A 579-nucleotide genomic window follows, 5' to 3' on the forward strand; every position below is an offset into this window, starting at 1 on the left:
AATTAGAAAGAAAAATATTTATTTATTAATAAGAATTAATATTCTCTATTAATATTCTCACTAAATTTAAATGATTCAAATGATAAATAATAGTAAACTAAGCACTGTCATTACTTTTAAAATCTAAGTTTCTAAGTTTCATTTTTCAATCAATACAAATATGATCTGCTTCACAATATTAACTGCCAGTCAAACTTTATGTTTTAAAAAACTAAATATTCTTTGTTAAAGAGCAGTTTACAACAAATGTTTTTCCACGCTCTTATAAAAAACAAGATTCTGATATGCATAATGAATCTAAGTCAAAATCCACAACTGGTAGCTGAAATTGTCAACTTCCAGCCTAACACAACATAAATCCACAGTTGTTTTGCATAAACAATTCAAAATTAAAGTTTATAATGGAAATGTCAACAAGTCATAACTACAACATTACTACTGAAGGGTTCCACTATACTTCAACCAGGCACAGCAGATGTGCACATCTGATAGACAGACTGCTTAGAAAATTAAAGCTATCCGAGCTATAAATAAGGAACACATAAATATGAACACAGCAGTGCCAAAGCATTAGAACTG

This window comes from Globicephala melas, chromosome 18 (genome assembly GCF_963455315.2).
Source record: "Globicephala melas chromosome 18, mGloMel1.2, whole genome shotgun sequence".
Taxonomy (NCBI): domain Eukaryota; kingdom Metazoa; phylum Chordata; class Mammalia; order Artiodactyla; family Delphinidae; genus Globicephala; species Globicephala melas.